Here is a 22,006-nt window from a genome sequence, read left to right on the forward strand (position 1 = left end):
GTTCATTTACATAAGACACCTTTTTGAGACTTTAAAATGTGTGAACTTTCTAGATGTTAACATTGTGCTGTCAATTTAATTAACTTGTTTTCTGACAGTAGTGTAGATGAATACACAGTTGTTTTTTTGACAGAATTCAGAGCAAAGCTCTATTGTATAGAGCAGTAAAAGAGAGTCTTGGGAAGTGTAACACATAATAGAGCACATACTGTTTTAATAATCATTCAAGTCACCCTGATAATACAGTAGAGGCAGTTCCTCCCCGAAATGAGCATGCGCAACGCATGTTTTCCAGGAAGAGAATATCATTGGACAAATCTCCTTGAATGTTGCGCCCAAAGATTCGCGGGCGTTCACAGGCAGAGACGTGTCCGTTGGCCGCTGCGCAGCCTCCGCTGCTGCTGCTGCTGCAAGTTTTGCCCCAGCCACGACGAGACTTGGAAAGGTAAGAACCCTAATCTATATTAGTTGGTCAACTACGTAACGTTGTGAAGAGTTGAATAAAGAAATTCTTTTTACATAAGGTGAAATATTTAGCTGTTGTGACGACGGAGTGGTCCGTTGGAAGGTGGAATTAGGTAACATTAATGGCGTCTGTTTTTATTTTAGTCATAGCCAGGAAAATGCTTACAAAACACATGAAAGACAGAATCGTGATTAACTTCAGAAGCCATATGATTAACGCTGATACTAAGTCATCATGAGTTTGTTAATGTCAACGTAACGTAATGTTTGCTAACTTAATGGAGAGTGTCTGATGCTAACGTTAAGTACCGGAGTCCAGGCTCCGTTAGCCCTGTTAGCTCTGTTAGCTCGGCTACAGTCGAACTGGAGCGGTCCGTTTATTAAACGAAATGAGCAGCGCTACAAATAACCAGCGCACCTGTGTACAGTGTACGTGTGTCTCTGTTGTTAAAGATTAGCATTAGTTTAAAGAGTCATTTTTACAATCTGGACTCACGTAAAAAATGACGTCACACGCGTCTAGTTGCGGTCAGTAGTCATGGAAACATGACGCTCTGTCAGTGGTTCGGCGTTTGGACCAGAGTGAAATCAAATGTGTGTACCAGGTGAAAAATGAAACCATGTATCACTGTATACACCAGCATGTGTGGAAACACCCACTGTGGCTGCACTTAGGCAGTTTTTAAATCAATTATTTATTCCTAGATTTATATTTGTTGTTTTTCAGTTGTGTCTGACTGTCAAACTAGACAATAAAAGAAAGTTAAATATCTTTCTTTTGCTGTATTCATTCATGTTTTACAAAGGGTTTAACCTGAACCAGGCCTGACAACAATAATAATCACATCACATCCAGCACACTGTAATTGGTATTATACATAATGATCCAAAATTATTTTTTTCATTAACAGGATGGACAAAAAGAAAATATCGGTAAAAAAGAGGGTACGGGTTCCCACCCAGAAAATTAAGGACCTGCAGAGCTCCCCTCCCCCAAATGAGCAATCTGGTAAGTATTGAGATAATACTGTGAACTGGTATAGTTTCTGTTATGTACCTTTATGTTGCAAATAGAGATGGGTGTGGGAGGGTTAATAATCATAACATTATGGTCCAAATGAGGTCTAAAAATACCAGTCTAAATTGTTGTGCCTAAATAGAAATTGTTAAACATTTTCTCTCTCGCTTGCTCATTTAATTAATAAAATAAATATACTTAGAAAATCAAATAAGACAAACGATAGGTTGCATATCTTTAGCTAAAAAGTATCCAATGGCAGCTGTTAATTTCTTGTGCCTAGGGCTGTCACGATTAAGAAATTCCCCCTGCGGTGAGTCAGGGCGGCTCAATATTGCGATATTATTGCACCATCTTTTTTTTTTTTTTTTTTATCTATCCAGCAAATTTGTTTGTTAATTACTAAATTACTAAACTCATTGCAATATTTCCTCTGAAACATGGCGTTTACACATTTAAAAAAGGTTATAATTAGATCATAAATACAACTTCTGAAAGCTAGTTTACCATTATGAGCCTGTGCTGCGGGATTTGGACCAGCCAGCTATGGGAGAACGCACCCATTAAGGTGTGGCACAGACCCATTGCTCGGGATGTGCGATCCTTAACGCTTGCCATTGCGTTTGTCACTGACAGGTGTAAAGCTTCTCTCTCCTCCCCTCTCCTCTCCTCTCCATCTGTATACATTATGCCTGTATACATGCCCCATCTCTGCATGTCACTGACTTACTTCTTCCCCGGAGTCCTTGTGCTTTCTAGTCCTACAGGCTCCCTTGGATCCTGGCCGCACCCGGGTCGTGGATCGTGGATGCGCCCACTGCTATGGCCCTGCCTGATCGTGGATGCGCCCACTGCTATGGCCCTGCCTGATCGTGGATGCGCCTACTGCTATGGCCCTGCCTGATCGTGGATGCACCTACTGCCATGACCCTGCCTGACACCCACCACTACTGTCGCTAATATTAGTCACATCTCTGTTACATACGTTCCACTACTATTATCGTACTGCATTGCTACATACCATCCTTACCATTGATCACTACCACTGTTATCACTAGTAATCACATTTCCATGTGCATTTCATCATTATTGCTGTAATACATCTTTGTGTACTTTCACTCCTGTCAACCATCGCTTATAATTGAATACATTGTGATCTCGTTGATCTGCTCTGTACATGCGACATCTATTGCACGTCTGTCCGTCCTGGGAGAGGGATCCCTCCTCTGTGGCTCTCCCTGAGGTTTCTTCCGCATTTTTTTTTCCCTGTTAAAAGGGCCTTTTTTGGGGCAAGTTTTTCCTCACTCGAATCGAGGGTCGAAGGACAGAGGGTGTCGTCTCTGTACAGATTGTAAAGCCCTCTGAGGCAAACTGTGATTTGTGAATTTGGGCTATACAAATAAAATTTGATTTGATTTGATTTGATTTGATTAAATTATGTCCGAAGCAGTTCAGCCACGTCCAGCTCAATTTTCTCACTGCTGCGGCGATGTCTGGCCCGTTGTTTTCTGGAGCAGTGACTTGAATGCAGGTTCCTCCACAGTGGAAAACGGCACCACCTCCTCAACCAGATAGCGTGTAACAGCGCCTGTTAGGCGTTTGTCTGTCACTGTCTCTGCTGTACTTGCCGACTCAAGCAAAGGCTTCGTCGACTCCAAGCTGTCGGCTGGCACCGACATGAGTTGCTCCGCGAGTCTGTGTGGCAGGAGGCGGCGGCAGCCGCGCCTCAGTACCTGGATGGTAGCTTGCTAGGTGAGGTCAGGTCATGTGCGGTGATGGCGGTGGCCCATCATGCACCGCGGTGGGCTTCGTAATATCGCGATATTTTATTTTTGCGATTATTGCGACAGCTCTACTTGTGCCTATCCGAATTTGACGGATAAGGACTCGCATTATACAGTGTGTCTGAGATCGATGTCTCTGCGGTCTGATGGTGTTGGTGTCTGATAACTATACAGATCCTTCACTCAACAAAATATAGAGAAATGTCCCACAAAGCAACGTTACAGGACCAAACAACAGTAATGTAGTAACTGGTCGTGTCTTTGGCAACTTATATGAGGAAAAAAATACCGCAGTTATACGTGGAGAAGTGTCTGTCAGCCCATAAACGTAACTTGAGAGAGTGCCAGTCAGCAGGGCCACGTTGAATGCTTTGGGGGAGGGACTGAATTACGCATGCTCGTCTCTTTCAGAAAATCTCTAGGCTTACTGTACAACAAAAATGTTTTTAATATGTTCAAAAATGAACTTGCCTGCCATTAAAGCTGTTTAACCATTTTAAAGAGTAGTTTGGTATTTTCTCACACTTGTATTGTTTGTACCATTTCTCCCTTTCAGATCCAGACCTCATTGGAGAGAGACATCGTGACAGCCCATCTTCACCATCGGGCCAGCAGGAGCTTTTTCCTGGGAGTGGCGTGTTCATCTCATCGTTCGCCTTGCTGCCATTAATCACGCATCAAAACCACATTGCATGCGTCTGTTTCATGCACTTTTTGATCATTTCTTCACTGTTGAGGAGTGTCAAAATGCAGTCCCCTTTGGTCACCCTGGCAACAACCCCTCAGGAAAGGAAGGCAGCGGGTCCTTGACCATAAAAAAGTTAACAGAATCCTAAGTAAGTTTTCTCAAAATAAGGCTCTGTGTGTTTTCAGGTCAGGATAGTGGGGATAGTGATTATATCCAATCAGGACAGTGTAGCAATGATTACTATCAGAATAGAGATTTAACACCAGAAATGAAGTTTTATCCAGTATCACTTACAGCCCCTTTAAGGATAACAGACTGTTGTTTATATTTATGTTTATGATTGGCCCAAAAAACTGACTTGCTGATTTGCAATTCTTTGAACTGAAATGGATGTTTCACAGTGTTATGTCCTTTTAACCTGAAGTGCAGTTGTGTATGGTCTATGTGGCAAGTCTTTTTGTCAAATTACTCATGCCAGATTTTAATGCTCATGTCTTACAGCTTATGTCCTGAGATGTGCTACTCTACCTGGTTGGGAACAAATCGAGGAGGCCAAGCTCAAGAAAGCCTTTGTCAACATGTAGGGCCAGAGCAGGTTCGAAGGAGTAGGCCACTGCTATAGCCTACAGTATGTGGACTGCTTTCTCTCTCACCCTTTCTTTTTTCTTTTTCTTTTTCATTTTCATGGACCAGAGCTGTTAAGACAGTACCTGCCAAGTTGACTCTGAGGTTTGGTAGTATGTGAGTTACTGGTAGTATGTTCTCAGGTCCTTTTCACATGGTTTCATATGCTTGATCCAAACCCAAGTGTTGGTGCTGGTCAGTGTGTTCATTGTTTACAATCTGGAAGTGTCCATTTTCTGTATGTAGGCCAGATTGCTTTATACAATGCACCACAGTTCACATGGTGCTTATTCCAGTTCCATAAGCAAAGCTTTCACACCGTTCTAAACGGATCTCTGGGTGTAAACGGCACAGTTCCAATTTTGTAAATGTATTTCTGTTCACCAAAAATGAAAATTCAGTCATCATCTACTCACCCCCTTGCTGAGAAGAAGTCAGGTGTAGTTTTTAATAAGATAATTTTTCCAAACAACGGATTTCTACGGTAAAAATCCTTTTTTTTCCTTCTTTTTTTTAGTTTTAGGTTTTGAGGATTAAAAAACTACACCTGACTTCTTTAACAGCAAGGGGCTGAGTAGGTGACAACTGAATTTTTATTTTTGTATTTAATTTATTTCTATTTTTGTATCTTATTTATGTTTTATATTTTTGTATTTTGTTTTAATTTTTAAATAAGTGTAAATGCTGCTACCCAAATGGTCTTACCCAAATAAAAGTGTTAAACTTTTCAATATTGAGTATTGTTTTTACAGTTAATTCTAATTACTAAAGATAATTAATCTTTAAATTACATTCTCAATTTGTTCTCATATTTCTCAAATATGGCTCAGATATTATTCTCATATATATCTTCAGTAAGACATTTAAGAGAAATAATCAAGACATGGAAGAGACGATGATAAGATCTCTTTTAGGGCTCATACTTCTCAGATTTGTCTCATAAAAGTCTCAGATTCATCTCATGTTATTCTCTTTAATTCTCCTTCAAAATAACTGAGACATAATTGAGATCAGGGGCATACAATTATGAGATCTCCTCTGTTTATCCTACTTCTCAAGTATTGCTCAAATGGTTATCTCAAATCAACCTCCTTTGTCTTAGTGATGTCTTGTCTCTTTTTAGCTTATCTCTTGCTCCTAAGGGACCCTTAGGAGAAGTAATTCAGACACAAATGATCACAGAATGATACGAATATGAGAAGCTCAAATTTATCTCAAGAGACGAGATTGAACAACAGATGAGCAACACATTTTTCCTATGGGAATATGGCAGATAAGTGGCAAGATAGTTAAAAGGGTTATTTTCAAATAATGTTATATATGTTATGTGTTAAAATGGTGCCGAATATACATAGCACCCCCCACCCCTCCCCACCTTCCGGGGCACGGAAAAAAGTTCAGGCTTAGGATTTTTTTACACTATCAGCCCTGCAAGAATTAACCACATTATTTTCCCAGGGTAAAGAGGGAGCTCCTGGTCTCTGTGGACGCCAGCCTACAACACCACTTTCAGGGTGTTGAATCCCATCAAGTGTTGCTAGCTGCATCAAGGCTCGTGAATCCTCAGGAATGGCCTGCTGAAAATGAGGAGCTGGCCAACTATGGAAGTGACCACATCATCACACATGCCTCTGTACACAGCATCAGTTGAGAGGGGCTTCACTGACAAGGCTGCTCTTCATTAGCCTGGAGAGTCCAGACATGGAGTAGTTCAACTCCATGTCTGTAGTGGATAGGTGGCTCGTGGAAGCAGACAAAAGGAGCTTGGAGTGAACACGCAAACACAAACAAATTCCATTATGTTGTTTCTCTCGCTTTTCACTGTTAGTACCTTTATTTAATTGTTAATGTTAAATTGTTTCATTGAGTTTAAACAAAATATGGAGAAAACTCCATTTATGATCCAATATGTGCCTATGTACATATTATGTATAATTCATCAAATTAGGAAAAACAAGTTATTTTCGGAGATCCTTAATGGTAAGATTGAAATTTCCCGTAGATGTGATATTTAGTCCTAAATATGTGTAGCTGTGTGTGTGTGTTCTATGTCCGTAGAGTCCAGGTGGAACCTGTGTTGGTTTTTCTGACTCTTAGGTCGTTTCTGGAAGACCGTGACTTTTGTCTTTTCCAGGTCAGGGCCCAAGTCTGACAGAACTTCTGCAGGTGATCCAGTTGCTTTTGTAGAGCCTCTTTTGATGGAGCGAGCAGTATAAGGTCATCTGCAAATAGTAAGCATTTGACTTCTATGTCAGAGAGGGTGAGACCAGGGATATCTGATTCTTCCAGGGATTTGGCCAATTCATCGATGTAGATATTAAACAGAGTGGGGCTCGGAATGCAGCCCTGCTTCACGCCTCTACTTTGGGGGAAGAAGTCTGTTTCCATGATTCCAAGTTTTACAGCGCATTTATTATTTATGTACATTGTCTCAATAATATCGTAATTTTTCCTCTAATACCTTTTTCTAGTAATTTCAGAAACAGACCATGATGCCAAATTGAGTCGAATGCTTTCTTGAAATCTACAAAACAAGAGAAGATGGTGTTTTTGTTCTGGTGGACGTGTTTCTGGACGAGGGTGTGGAGGGTGTAGATGTGGTCGGTGGATCTGTGTTGTGGTGTAAAACCAATATGACTCTTGCTCAGGATATTATGCTCACTGAGGAAGTTTTGCAGATGGCTGTTTAAAATGCTGCAGAATAACTTCCCCAGGTTGCTGCTGACACAGATGCCTCTGTAGTTGTTTGGCTCATATATGTTTCCACTTTTAAAGATTGGAGTGATAATCCCTTGGCTCCAGGTGTCAGGAAAAAAATGTTCAGAATGAGATTGAATAATTTCAATATGGCAGTCTTGATTTTATGGCTGCTAAACTGAAGCATTTCATTTAAGATGCCATCAGGGCCACTTGCCTTCCTTGGCTGCAGGGCCTGGATCTTAGCCAGCAGCTCCCCTTCACTAATTTCATAATCTAAAGGATTTTGGTTGTCTTTAATGATTGATTCAAGGATTTCTAGTTTGTTGAGCAGATTACTTTGGGCTGAATCCAGAGTGATTGAACTGTATAGATTTTGGAAGTGTTTTTTTCCATATTTCCCCATTTTGAATAGCCAACTCTTCCTTGTGTGATTTGTTGAATGAATGCCATTTTTTCCAAAAAATATTTGAGTCAATGAACTCCTCAATTTCTTCAAGTTGGTGCTGTTCATGCTGCTCCTTTTTAGCTCTCAGTGTTTTCCTATATAATTTCAGTGTTTCCCAGTACTGGAGGCGGAGCTCATGATTGTCAGGTTGTCGGTGTTTTTCACTGGATACTTTGTTTTTCTCAGACACCTGCAGTCAGAGTCGAACCATTTTTCATTAGCTGAGTTTGAACTTTGATGCTAAGATTTTTTCAGATTGGATAGAAATGCTGTGTTGTCAAATATGTGGTTAAAGCTTGGCTCTGCAATTCAGTACAAAAGCATGATTTATCATATTTGTATAACATTTCTTCTGAGAGCAATCAAAATATTAAATTATTTGAAAAAAACCCAAAATAAGTCCATTATCTCTGGCAGCTCCAGGGCTGTAAAAACGTCTCCCAATCCTTGTTAACGGCCCGAGGATGTTGTATGGACGGACTAGCTGTCAATCAATGTGCCCTTACCTGACCACCCGCCCCACCCTCTGCTGAGTCTGCGCATCAGTCATTGCGCGTGACCGGCTTTCTACACTGGAGCTATGGTGGACTGTTTACGACGAGACTGGCAGAGAAACTACAGCCACACTTCTCATCACCAGCGGTACCTACAGCAGCTTACACTGCTGAACAGAGACAGAAAAGACAGACTGAACTCAAGAAGGCTATCAAGAAAAGAAGTTAGACAGTGCAAGAAGTAAAACGAGTCAACATCGGAGCGGGTTTTCAGCGATGGTGACAACTGAAGGAGTCGAAGACCTGAGGACGGACGCCATGGTAGCTGTGTCTCTGTTGGACAGGTAAGAGCTGGTTTGTTTTGTTGGGGAAATGTATCATTACTCTGCATTATGTAGTCAACGTAGCTAACGTTAGCTCCTTATGTTGCTGTCGCATGTATTCACCCAACACTAACGTTAGCCGGCTGTAGCTGATGTTAGCTAGCTAGCTAACGTTAGCCGGTTGTAGCTGACGTTAGCTAGCTAGCTAGCTAAAATGACAGACTGCTGCCGTATGAAACATATTTACATGTGACGTCACCGTTTACATGCGGACCAACGTTTACATATATTGTGGATCTGATCCATACAGCAGTGTTCACACATGCACTGCTACTCTGGGCTGTTCGGACATTAGCCAGACGAGCTGTATGTGAGGGGCGAACTAGTTCTTGTGTGCTACACATGTGAAAGGCCAAGTCCACTGTTCAGAGGTCATAGGAAGATAACATACATCTGTGAAAGTGGTTTGCATTGAATTTGTGAGCCGATGTTGTTAGATGGTACTTATGTGACGTTCATTCTTATAGCCTTTGAACTAGATGTTTAACAAATGTGCTGATGTGGCGTATTTCTGTGTCCTATAGTTATGAGAGGGACGCATCAACTTCCAGCCTTGAAGCGTCAGTTCAGAGCAGAACCATGCCCTGATGTTTCCACTATTTATGCAGAGTCTCTCTCTGACAGGTGATGCTGATAGCAACATGGATCAAACCACTGTTATTCATGTAATGTGTCTTTGATGGAAACATTTCATGTATGCATGTGTCCTTCTTTCATATCAAGTTGTTTTGCTTTATGTGCATGAATGTGCTCCTTATCAGTGATACAATAGGAAAAGGAGTGACATAATTTCTTTAGCTGCACCAGGGAAATGCTTCAAGTACTGGTCCTAGCAGTCACATGTTGGCCTACTGCTTGAGACTATTGCATATTAGTAAGACATTTTTAAAAGAAAATAGACTTTGCATTTCAGTTCATGATCTGACTGTCAGCTGACCACAGTAGAATGTGGGAAACACAGAATGCACCTGACAATACCTATAAATAATCGTTTGCCACCATTACATAAGCTTCCCATCACCCACCTAACCCCAGACTTCTTTTTTTTTTTTTACATAGCAACAGTCCTGTATTGTCTTTGAGCGAATCAATAACATTTTTATGCCCCATAAACACATTTAGATGTAACTTTATGTCCTGTAAACACATTTAGTTCTCCATCCTTATGCAGTTTTCTGTAATTATTATAATTTTTTGCAGAGAGGATGGAATTCCTTTCTCTTAGGCCAGGTACTCTAAGGTGTACAACAAGAAGTCCAGCAAGTAGAGCTTGTACACACTACTGTCAAAATGCATAGAAAAAACAATGAGAATGTGAAACTATGTAAATTACTCTGAAAGTGACATTTTGCTCACCCCCCAAAAAGTAGAATTGGTAAATATGAAATGACTGTAAATGGCACAATTCTGATGTAACAGACTATTTCTGGTTGTTTTCAGGAATATTTGTCACTGTATAAAATGCAACTCAGGTTGTGGTGTTATAATAAATTGAAATTAATTTCAAGGTCCTTGAAGAGCTGCATTTACTGTCAGATAGTAATTGTGTTCTTTCTACAGGACAATTGCTGCCAAGACGGTAGGGGATTGAGACAGCACCGACATCAACAGCATAACCAGTCAAGAAACCTCTGGATGTCCTTCCTGTATATAGTTGTTTATGCTAATTGTACTGTATATTGTCTAAATGATAAAAGGTATACTATTTGTATACTATATTTGTAGTGTTATTTATTTACATGTGTTCCAAGAAATTGAATAAACAAGAGTCTTACCTAATTCAGTTGTTATTATTAGTGCATCATGAAAAGTGTAAGAACTGTAATGGGTTGGTTGTTTATGCTGGAAGTGTAAAGAAAAGGCATTTATCATTTTCAAGACTTTATTCAAACAAGTAAGAGATAATGCAAAACAAGGAGTAAAAACAGAACAACAAATAAATAGGTATCAGGCAGAGTTCAGCACTTGATGTGACTGCTCCAAACGTAGTCCTTGAATTCTGGCCTGTAAAGCAACAGATGAGCAACATGATTAGATATTTTTATGGAACAGAGCTCGACTGTCCTCAGCATACTGTGAACATATACACCTTCAATGGTCAATACTTTAGACATTTCTGGACAAAACTGTACAGATGTCCCAGTTTATATTACAAAATAAAAAGGACCAGCCCTTTATCTTTCTTTACATGTTTCTACTTACTGTGTTTATTGTTATGCACCAAAACACAAATGGTGAAAAACTACTTGGCAAAAAATGTGATTCTGAACAGGGCACGTGTGTCCAAGTTACATGCCTGGTCAATATACTGTACAAACACAAATAGTTGTAGGTGGTTATCAGGGGACAAAAAGCACCAGTAATGTTCTACTTTAGATGCTGACCTGCTCATGTGAAATCCTTTGAGCTTGAAGATCTACTCGACCTATGAACACCTGCTCCTTGACCTGTCGCCCTCACGTCCACGGCCTCTGCCTCCACTCATGTCCTCCTCTGACAGGATGATGTGCTTCGCTCTGGCGTCTTCATCATCAGAGTCAAAGATGCTGTCATCGTGGAAGCTCTAACATGCAAAACATCGTATCATCATGAGTCCAATACAATATTCACGTTCGTCTGTGAATCACTGAGGGAAACAAAAAATAAAACATGTAGCAGGCCCACCACTAATCTTGATGTTTTAGCTTTTCCATATCTAATGTTACCATATCCAGCTGCTGCTAGCTAACCAGCAATGAGTTACAACATCAAAACACACTTTCAAAACAATGTGTGAATGCTAAAAAAAAGCTAGCTTGGCAGCTATCAGTGCTAGCAATGGCTATGTTGGTTGTATACGTGCAATTTGATTATATTAGGTGTTTACTTACAGGTGAATGAGACATCGTAAAGTTATTGGTAGTCGGACGTTGTGATACAAAATGATGTGCTGTCCTCCTCACCGCTCGTGAGGACTCGGGGAGTCCGAGTCCTCACGAGCGGTGAGGAGGACAGCACATCCTCGGTGTCGGCGGTGTTCGGCAGTCTTCGGACGGTGCGCGTTCATGGTTTGGGGGGAGCGGCTTCGGAGAGAGGCCTGAGTGCAGGGGGCGGGGCTTACTGGCTGGATACTTTAAAAATCTTTCGTGGTCTTGATGGTTTATCCAACTTGCAGAACCCAGCTTTAATATCCCGAACAGCCTGGTTCAGGCCGTCATTACTGTGGGGATACGAGGTGGTGATTAAATGGTCTAACTGAGGATTGTTGGATGACCAATTGCTTTCTGGTAGTCATCCTTGCTATTACTTGTCCATCTATAAGGTTGTTTGGAGCGGTTGAGTTTATTGGGTTCTGCTACATGGGGGTCAGTTGGTGTCTTCCTAATCTATAGGGTGATTTTGCTGTGACCAGATAAGGGTGTCAGGGGGCTGACAGTGAATGCTCTTAGACAGAGGGGCTCTAGGTCTGTAACACTATAGTCCACTGTGCTGTTGCCAAGAGGAGAGCTGTGTGTGTAGAGACCGAAGGAGTCCCCTCGAAGCCGACCGTTGACTATGTACAGACCCAGTGTGCGACATAACTGCAGCAGTTGATGCCCATTGTCGCTGTTCATATCGTTGTTTCGGAACCACAAAAAACGTAAGTAATTTCTGTGTTCCTCTTTGACCACGAAACAGTGGAACATGTGTTCAATGTTCCCTGTTACAGCAACCTGTTCCTTTCAGAATCTCAGTAGCACCCCCCGGAAGGCTGTTATTAAGATCCGGTCCGGTGAGAAGGACATCATTTAGAGAGCACTTGAATCAAAAACAATGCGGATCTTGCCGGACTTTCTCAGGTGGTACACACCGAATGATGGAAGACACCAGCGTTCTTGGTGATCTTGCATCGGAGGGGCCAATTCTGCATGGTCATTATCCAACATCTTCTGAATGAAGTCCAAGTAGTGTGCTTTCATTTCAGGGTTTTTCTCAAGAGTGTTGCAGAGTGTTTTAAGCCGTTTGTGAGCATATCCCCTGTTATTAGGAAGCTGTCTCCTAGGCACCCAGAAGGGCAGAGGAGCCACCCAGCTGTTTGCACTGTCCTTGAAAACCTCTCTGTCCATTATCTGTATAAACCTCTGTTCATCAATAGATGAAGCAAGCTTGCTGTCGTTCTTGGTGCACAAAAAGACTGACTCACCCACGTCTTCTGCTGTGGGAATCTTTGTGTTGAGTAGGATGGGATGCACTTGATGAAGTGTTTGATGAGCCGACCGTTTGAAGTTTTCTTTTACCTGTAGGTGACTTTCACAGGGAGACAGATAGCTTGGACGGCAATTCTCAAGAATACACGTCCTCATACTACTCACTGTAGATGGCTTGTGGGCTTTACCAAGACATACATCCCCTATGACCACCCAACCCAGGTCCAATTTCTGGGCAAATGGGGCATTATGTGGACCATTAATCTGCTTTCGCACCTTATGGACACAGAGGATGTCTCTACCTAACAGCAGCAGGATGTTTGCATTAGGGTCCAGAGGAGGGATCTCGCTTGCAATAGCTTTGAGGTGCTTATGATGGGAAGCTGCGTTAGGGGTAGGTATTTCCGACCTGTTGTCTGGGATCTCCTCACATTCGATCAAGGTAGGGAGTTGCAGATTGATTTTCTGGTCTATTGACTCGACTGTATACCCGCATGCTCTTCTGCCTGCACATGTTTTTAGTGTATATGGAGACGTAACACTGTTGTCACTAAAGATGATGAAGAACTCGCTGTTCCTTATATTTGGAGCCATATAATGTCCATTTGTCCTGTAGGTGGTATGGAAGTTTTTCGAGAATGGGACGGATTCCTCTGGCTGTGTCCAAATAAGATAATCCAGGTAAGAAGTGATCCTCCTTAGCTGCCTCTATCTCTAATAGCAGGTCTGCCAGATCACGAAGCTTCTGCACATCCCTGCTGGATATCTTCAGAAAGTTCTCCAGTCTGGCAAAAAGAGCATTTTCAATGGCTTCAGGTGTCCCATAGCATTGCTCTAATTGGTCCCACGCCATTCTCAGACCAGCAGCAGGGTGCCTGATATGGACGGATTTGATCCGACGTACATGCTCTGAGGACTCTCTCCCCAACCACTTCACAAGCAGGTCTAGCTCCTCAGCTTCAGTTAAATCGAGACCTTCGATAGCATTGGCAAATGAAGACTTCCATGCCCAGTAATTTTCCACCTTATCGTCAAATTTTGTTAGACCTGTGGTGATAAGTTGGCTTCTGGCGAGGAACTTGCCGAGGTCGGCCGTGGCAGAAGGGTCGTTGAAACCACCATGATTATAAGTCCGACCTACTGCTGTATCAGCATTAATATTTGGGCTATGGCGATATCTTGATCTACTAACTGTCCTCCTTGGACTGCTGCTGGGAAAAGACAAGTCGTGATGTATTGCTGTGGCCTGGTCTGCTGGCGTAGGGCTGATCTCTTCCTCATCTTTGACCAGCTGTTCCCTCAGACTAACCTTTGTAGTTCGCTCTGTATGACCAGGGGCTTTGTCAGGCTGTTTTTGCTGAGGCTGGGGAGCTTTGGGTTCACTCGATCTTGGTAAATCGTCATTGATATCTTCGAATGCTGCCTCTAATGCAGCAGCTTCAGCAAGGGCTGCTTCTTTTTCTTTTTCAGCCTCCATCGCCGCTAGCTGCGCATCATTCCGTGCTCTCTGCACTTTCATTTCCACCTCCTTCTGTGCAAACTGCTTTGGCCTCTGCTGCCTTTGCCTTAGAACGAGCTGTTGCTAAAGCCAAGCTCACCTTTGAGCTGGAGGACGATCGTGATGAACGAAAGCACTCGGATCGTACCTCTAGATCGTCCCTATCAGTTTCACCATACACTAGGGCCTCGATTTCCAGTGCAGGCTCTTCCGCCAGGGTATTATCTTCCATGTTAGTTGTAGGCCAGGGATGTTCCGAATGATGTCGTGTGTGAAAAGCTATGATAGGTGAGGCCGTGTGCTGTAGCCCACTGAGGCTGTCCTTACATGTAGAAGCGATGAGAAGATATCCTTTCACTATACTGGCCTCCCTCTTCGTGCTGAAGTAGGTTATCCAGCTAGCCCAAACAATCAAGTATGCCCAGAAAAGACTCACAGACCGGACAGGTGGCGTTGTCTCTGACCTTTACTGAGGAACATATCTTGACTGTGAAACTGCAATACAAAATATCCACAAATACAGGTTTTTAGAATGCAGCCATACAAACAGAGAAAAAGTGTAGTAGAACTCTTCAAAATGAATGTAATAACATGAATCAGAACAATATCTGAGCTACATAGTTAACAAGTTAACAGCTGAGCAAATCTGCCTCTTATACATACATACATGGAAGAATTCTTACAATGTATGACATAGAAACGATTATAATACACAACCAATCCTCACCAAACTTATAAAGCATAACAACTTACGGAAATGGCCTTCTGTGGCTTCAATGACAAACTAAAATCTTTCCACAGCACAAAGAACGATGAGAATCGTCTGCAGCACCGGCCATGTGCTCTCCTTATCCCAAAACACGAAAGTGAAACTTAACTGAATGGGAGTTAAGTCTGCATTCAACCTTTGCGTCCCCAGGGGGCAGCATTGCCCTTAAACATTTAAAACATCAAATAGGTTACCAGTTCAGTATATGGCATTCAGAGGCCATGACACCCATTTCTGTTGACGGTTTTGTCAAAGTTGTTCTGTGCCGATGTGAAGCAGAGGGGATGTTGATCTGGCCAGGTATATGTTTGTCTCCCTGTGCATTAATCAGATCTGGTTCTGTGCCTGTTCTGGCGTTAAGGTCACCACAGATCAGCACGTTTCCCTGTGTTTGGTAGTAGCTGATTTCATCTTCAAGAATGGAGAAACTGTTTTCATTTTAATAAGGGGACTCTGATGGGGGGATATAGGCTGTACACATGAATATGTCTTTGTCTGTGGAGACCACCTCTTTTTTTTTATTTTGAACCAAATTGAAAAATCTCCTTTTTTGAGTAGTTCTATTGAGTGTGTGAGGTTTGTCTTGTACCAGATCAACATCCCTCCTGAATCTCTGCCTTGGCTTACTCTTTTCAGTTTGGTAGATGGGAAAATTACTTCTCTATAACCTAAAGGACAACCAGTGGGCATGTCTCCTCTATTCCAAGTCTCCTGCAAAACAATGATGTCTGAATTTTCTAACTCTCTATTAAAGTCTGGGGTCCTGCTCTTTAGGCCAAAGCAGAGGACCTCAGACCCTGGATGTTCCAACATGAGATAACAAACGATTTAGATTTCATTAAGTTTAAAACTCAAAGTGTAGCATTCAGTGTTAAAATGAGATACACTCCCAATCCTATTGTCAATGAAGAGATCAGTTTTAGAACATGTTAGATATTAGGAGTTTGGATCTAATAATAATATAACCCTTTAAAATGAATGAATAAATAAATAAATAAAAATAATAATAATAATAATAACAATAAATAAACACTCTAGGGTTGTCTACTGTGTTTGACCTATCAGGTGTGACCAGAGCAGGCTGAGCATGTGCTGGATGTCTCTCAGCTGGCTGTGTGGGGGTGTAGGGGTGGGGTTGGACTTTGGAAGGGTAAGGTCTACTGCTCTCCTCGCCACCTGAGCGTAACTCAGTGGGTCGGGGCGTGGCTCCTGGTGATGGTGCTGGGGTGGGGCTCCTGGGGGCAGGAGGGGCTCTGGTCTGGTATGAGGGGGTTCGTAGCTGCCCTGGTAGGTTCATCGTGTAGGGGGATGAAGATGGCCAGGTCTCCGTGGGGGTGGTCTGGATGGTCTGGATGGCGGTCTGGGGGTGCTGCAGGCCTACCTGCTCCTTCTGTGAGGGGTGGACTGGTCTCAGTTGAGAGCGACGCCCTTCAGTGTCTGGGCGAAGATGGGGACGGTGCTTTTAAGTAGATGGATGTGGTCATAAAGGCAGCTGATGTCCAGGGTGGGGTGGTGGGCCAGGTGGACGTTGGGCCTCAGGATGCAGTCTCTGGAGACGTTGCTGTTGATCCTGTTGATGGTGTCAGGGTAGCAGGGTTGATATAACCACTCTACTGTTTCGGAAGGTGCTGGAGGCTTTTTCTATCACTCCTTTGAGTGACTCTGACACTCTCTCCTGCTGCGTCTTCAGCTTGTTGGAGCCGGTGTGGATGATGATGTGACTGAGAACCCAGACGCTCCTCTGACAGCAGCTCCATGGCATGTTGGCTGGTTGGGCACCAGAGTTTGGCCTTTGTGGTTGGGGAAAAGTTTATTTTCATCAAAGAATTTTCCATTGGAGTCGATGAAGATGACGATGTCTGGCTGCTGTGCCGGTCTGGATGGATGAGGAGTTGACCAGTGGACTGGGGGGAGGGTGGAGCCTCTTGGTCCTGGTGTCTCTGGGTGGGAGGAGCCTCTCTGTCCTGGTGTCTCTGGGGCTCCCAGGGTCCTGGTTGTGGTCTAGGTGTGAGTCCAGCTGTCCTGTCAGGTCTGGGGTGACTCTGTCTGTCTCCTGGAGCTTCTGTGACAGAGGGGCCAGCTCTTTCCTGTGGCTCTCTCTCTCCTCTCTCAGCTCCTTCACCTCCTCTGTCAGGGCGCTCAGCGCTGCCATGTGGCTCTCCTGGTGCTGCTGGTTCAGGAGATGTGATGCAAAATACATAATTCAGTTATGGTGGAAAGTAAAATGGCTGCCATGGCTGCCACATGACATGTTTGCAATGGCTCCATCTCTGAAAATGTTCAGGGCCCCAAACTGTACAACTGTACCAGGTTTCATGCTTTTATGAAAAAGAGACCGATTCACCTCAAATATGTCGCATATCACCTGGACTATAGTAGAAATCACTGTGGTTTCCAGTGTGAGCTCAGTCAGTAGGCTAAATTGAAGGCCAATGATAACTTTTGTTATTATCAAGTTATTAATTATTGATTCCCACATAAAAGGTGGAAGTAAAAGTTAAGTATGTTATCAGAAATAGTAGGCAGCATTTAAACAGTCTAAATAGGGCAGCAGAACAGAGAGGCTCTGTGTACCTAGAATGGACAACTCTGTCTGTGGTCAGAGGTTCAGAGTTCATTGAGGAAACAAGCTCGCCACAAAAAGAAAAGATACAAAAAGAACAAAAGGTAGGTAGATAACAAAAGCTCCAAGAATGACACTCAGTAGAACATATACCTCTGCAAAGGCCCAACAGCCCCCTTCTGTACTCACTCAGACATCAGTCACTTAAATACGCCTGATTTTTTTTCATCCAGATCCATGCATTATTATTATTATATTGCATCATATTATCATCTTTAAGAGTTTCCCAAACAGTGGTTAGTTACATATGGAGTTGGAGTATAATTACGTTCCATAAAATGTCTATTTGTTGAGAAAGAAATCTTTTAAATGAGTTCTTGGACAGCAACAGAGGGTCAAACTGCTAGGTACGTTGAGGTCTGGAACATTTTGGGAAGCTAATGTCTAACCTTAAAGGGCTATGATCAGAAATAACAATACTATTATACTGGCTCCCCTTGACCACAGGGAGGATCCTTCTATCCAGGAGAAAGAAATCGATCCTGGAATAGGAATGGTGCACGGGGGAGAAGAAAGAGTACTGTTTAGTGGTTGGATAATTTTTCCTCCAGGGATCAAGAAGAGCATAGGATATAATAAATGAACAAATAACAGCGCCTGCTTTGGAGATTTTACTATTGGGTCTTGGGTTGGACCAAATAAGGTGTAATATATCAAATCAAATCAAATCAAATCAAATCAAATTTTATTTGTATAGCCCAAATTCACAAATCACAGTTTGCCTCAGAGGGCTTTACAATCTGTACAGAGACGACACCCTCTGTCCTTCGACCCTCGATTCGAGTGAGGAAAAACTTGCCCCCAAAAAAAGGCCCTTTTAACAGGGAAAAAAATGCGGAAGAAACCTCAGGGAGAGCCACAGAGGAGGGATCCCTCTCCCAGGACGGACAGACGTGCAATAGATGTCGCATGTACAGAGCAGATCAACGAGATCACAATGTATTCAATTATAAGCGATGGTTGACAGGAGTGAAAGTACATAAAGAGGCATCACAGCAATAATAATGAAATGCACATGGAAATGTGATTACTAGTGATAACAGTAGTAGTGATTAATGGTAAGGATAGTATGTAGTAATGCATTACAATAATAGTAGTGGAACGTATGTAACAGATGTGACTAATATTAGCGACAGTAGTGGTGGGTGTCAGGCAGGGTCATGGCAGTAGGCGCATCCACGATCCGGCAGGGTCATAGCAGTAGGCGCATCCACGATCAGGCAGGGCCATAGCAGTAGGCGCATCCACGATCAGGCAGGGCCATAGCAGTGGGTGCATCCACGATCCACGACCCGGGCGCGGCCAGGATCCATGGGAGCCTGTAGGACTAGAAAGCACAAGGACTCCGGGGAAGAAGTAAGTCAGTGACATGCAGAGATGGGGCATGTATACAGGCATAATGTATACAGATGGAGAGGAGAGGAGAGGAGAGGGGAGGAGAGAGAAGCTCAGTGTGTCATTGTCCCCCGGACTAGGCCTATAGCAGCATAACTAAGAGCCTGTCCTGGACCAGCTCTAACTATAAGCTCTATCGAAAAGGAAGGTCTTAAGTCTACTCTTAAAGGTAGAGAGGGTGTCCGCCTCCCGGACCAAAACAGGAAGATGGTTCCACAGAAGAGGAGCTTGATAGCTGAAGGCTCTGGCTCCCATTCTACTTTTGGAGACTTTAGGAACTACAAGTAATCCTGCGTTCTGGGAGCGTAATGCTCTAGTTGGGTGATAGGGTAGTATGAGCTCCTGGAGATATGATGGTGCCTGACCATTAACAGCTTTGTAAGTTAGGAGAAGGATTTTAAACTCTATTCTTGATTTTACAGGGAGCCAGTGCAGAGAGGCCAATACAGGAGTAATATGATCTCTTTTCTTAGTTCCTGTCAGTACACGTGCTGCAGCATTTTGGACCAGCTGGAGACTCTTTAGAGACTTGTTAGGGCAGCCTGATAATAGAGAATTACAATAGTCCAGCCTGGAAGTAACAAATGCATGGACTAGTTTTTCTGCGTCTTTTTGAGACAGGATGGGCCTGATTCTTGCAATGTTATGTAGATGAAAAAATGCAGACCTTGAAATTTGTTTTATGTGGGAAGGACATATCTTGATCAAAGATAACTCCCAGATTCCTGACGGTGGTGCTGGAGGCCAAGTTAATGCCATCCAAACTCGCTATATCGTTAGATAATGCATCTCTAAGGTGTTTAGGACCAAGTACTATAACTTCGGTTTTATCTGAGTTTAACAGCAGAAAATTGCAGGTCATCCAGGTCTTAATGTCCTTGAGACATGCATGGAGTTTAGTAAGCTGATTAGTTTCATTTGGCTTTATTGATAGGTATAACTGTGTATCATCTGCATAACAATGAAAGTTTATGGAGTGTTTCCGAATTATATTTCCTAGAGGGAGCATATATAAGGTGAATAGTATGGGTCCAAGCACGGAGCCTTGAGGAACACCATGACTAACCTTGGTATACAGGGATGACTCATCATTAACATGTACAAACTGAAATCGATCCGATAAATAGGACTTAAACCAGTTTAATGCGGGTCCTTTAATGCCAATTAAGTGTTCCAGTCTCTGTAGTAGAATGTGATGATCAATGGTATCAAATGCAGCACTAAGATCTAGTAAGACCAGGACAGAGACAAGTCCTTTGTCAGAAGCGATTAGGAGGTCATTTGTAACTTTCACCAGTGCCGTCTCTGTGCTATGATGTGCTCTAAAACCTGATTGAAAATCCTCATATAAACTATTGTTATGAAGAAAGTCACATAGCTGGTTGGCGACTGCTTTCTCAAGGATCTTGGAGAGGAAAGGGAGGTTGGATATAGGTCTATAGTTGGCTAAAGCTTCTGGATCAAGATTAGGCTTTTTAAGAAGCGGTCTAATTACAGCTAGTTTAAAGGATTGTGGTACGTATCCTGTTAATAGAGACAGGTTGATCATTTCTAGTAGAGATGTGCTAATTAAAGGTAAAGTTTCTTTCAGCAACCTAGTTGGGATGGGGTCTAGGAGACAAGTTGTTGGTCTAGATGAAGAAACCATCGAAGTTAGTTGGTGGAGGTCGATGGGAGAGAAGCAGTCTAAATATAAGTCAGAATTTACAACTGTTTCTGAGGTTCCTGTGTTTAAAGATACAATAGTGCCAGTTGAGGGCAAGCGATGATGGATTTTGTCTCTAATAGTTTTTTATCATTAAAGAAGCTCATGAAGTCATTACTACTGAGCGTTGTAGGAATACATGGTTCAGTAGAGCTGTGACTTTCTCTCAGCCTGGCTTCAGTGCTGAAAAGAAACCTGGTGTTGTTTTTGTTTTCCTCTATTAATGACGAGTAATAGCTTGCTCTGGCATTGCGGAGGGCCTTCCTATATATTTTAAGGCTATCTTTCCAGGCTAAGCGGGATTCTTCCAAGTTGGTGGAACGCCATTTCCTTTCAAATTTCCGTGATGTTTGCTTCAATTTGCGGGTATCCGAGTTATACCAGGGTGCTAACCTCCTGTGTTTTATAGGTTTCCTTTTCAGGGGGGCAATAGAGTCCAGTGTTGTTCGCAATGAGCCTGCAGTGCTATCAACAAGATGATCGATTTGTGAGGAACTGAGGTTAGCGGAGGAGTCCTCTATTATATTAAGACATGGCATTGAATTTAGTGCCAGCGGTATAATTTCCTTAAATTTAGCTACAGCACTATCAGATAGACATCTAGTGAAGGAGTTTTTGCCTAATGGTGTGTAGTCCAGTAATAGAACTTCAAAAGTTATTAAGTGATGGTCTGATAAAAGAGGATTCTGTGGAGAAACTGTTAGATTTTCAATCTCGATACCATAAGCTAGAACAAGGTCAAGGGTGTGGTCAAAACAGTGAGTTGGTTTATGTACACACTGAGAGAAGCCAATAGAGTCTAATAATGAGATAAATGCAGTACTAAGGCTATCATTAATGACATCCACATGAATATTAAAATCACCTACAATAATTACTTTATCTGATTTGAGGACTAGACTTGATAAAAACTCAGAGAATTCAGATAGAAAATTCTGAGTAAGGACCAGGTGCTCGATACACTACAACAAATAGAACTGGCTGTAAAGTTTTCCACGTTGGATGTGAAAGACTCAGAACAAGGCTTTCAAATGAGTTATAATTTAATTTAGGTTTAGGAATGATTGACAGACTTAAGTCATAAATAGCTGCAACACCACCTCCTCGGCCGGAGCCTCGACGAATGTGAGTATTAATGTGACTGGGTGGAGTGGATTCATTCAGGCTGACATATTCTTCAGGATGCAGCCAAGTTTCAGTAAGACAGAATAAATCAATATTACAGTCTGAAATTAAGTCATTTACTAAT

The 22,006-nt window shown here is 42.5% G+C and overlaps 2 long non-coding RNA genes across 3 annotated transcripts; one reads left to right on the forward strand and one right to left on the reverse strand.

The window, feature by feature from the left end:
- The first annotated feature begins 268 nt into the window (after positions 1-268).
- Positions 269-10,374, forward strand: LOC311270578. 2 transcript variants are annotated; one of them, XR_014624275.1, is made up of 7 exons: positions 269-445; positions 1,377-1,474; positions 3,824-4,103; positions 4,457-4,583; positions 6,038-8,562; positions 9,126-9,225; positions 10,162-10,374. It is a non-coding gene; the product is annotated as an uncharacterized lncRNA (long non-coding RNA). The 2 variants fall into 2 exon arrangements; XR_014624276.1 differs by having other exon boundaries at positions 271-445; positions 1,377-4,103.
- A 153-nt stretch (positions 10,375-10,527) lies between these two features.
- Positions 10,528-11,535, reverse strand: LOC311270771. Its single transcript, XR_014624295.1, has 3 exons — positions 11,472-11,535; positions 10,986-11,164; positions 10,528-10,605 (listed from the first exon to the last, which is right to left on the reverse strand). It is a non-coding gene; the product is annotated as an uncharacterized lncRNA (long non-coding RNA).
- Between the last annotated feature and the right edge of the window lie 10,471 nt (positions 11,536-22,006).

This window comes from Pagrus pagrus (assembly GCF_965226575.1).
Source record: "Pagrus pagrus genome assembly, chromosome: 15".
NCBI lineage: Eukaryota > Metazoa > Chordata > Actinopteri > Spariformes > Sparidae > Pagrus > Pagrus pagrus.